Source organism: Trachymyrmex cornetzi, unplaced genomic scaffold (genome assembly GCF_001594075.2).
Source record: "Trachymyrmex cornetzi isolate Tcor2-1 unplaced genomic scaffold, Tcor1.1 scaffold48, whole genome shotgun sequence".
Taxonomy (NCBI): domain Eukaryota; kingdom Metazoa; phylum Arthropoda; class Insecta; order Hymenoptera; family Formicidae; genus Trachymyrmex; species Trachymyrmex cornetzi.
Genome location: NW_017299618.1, coordinates 183,026 through 183,704, shown reverse-complemented (window position 1 = coordinate 183,704; position 679 = coordinate 183,026).

Genomic DNA, 679 nt, shown 5'->3' with positions numbered 1-679 from the left:
TCAAATATCCTGTGTAATCATTCACGCAAAAGTCAAAAACCGATTAGAAAAATACTGCAAACTTGTACCAGGATTTAATTTTGTTAACTTACATAAAGTCTTATATTCAAAACCAACATCGAGATCTTGTGGTGTCGACAGTCAGAGACGAAATGAGAGTCAAATAATAAGTCGCGTAGTCTTTAAAACAACAATAAAAATATAAAGGTATAAATATAAAACAAGACAAAGGATAATTATTCAACGGATACAAAGGATAATATACAAAGGATATATAAAAGATAATATTATCTATGTAATAGATAATATTAGGGAGGCTAATTTAAGTGACGAGGTTGGCAATAATTCTCACAAAAAATTTCTTTTTCAAGAACCGAAAAATATCAACAACAATAACGAAATTGTCAAGATTAATATATCCGCTTCCCAGTTTAAACACATGTCATATGACATTTTAGAAGTCAATGACAAATGGTTTAAGAATCTTAGCAAGGTGATGATACCATGGGAAGTTAAAGCGTTGTTACAATTAGGTGAGAATTTTTGCTTACCCACGTTTAACATTAAAAACACCATAATTGAATTTGTCAAACACATTGAGCATAATTTTTTTAGACTAAGGTTATCTAATACGAGAGAAATTAGGAATAAAATATTTCCGTTAATTAAAGGGATAAAA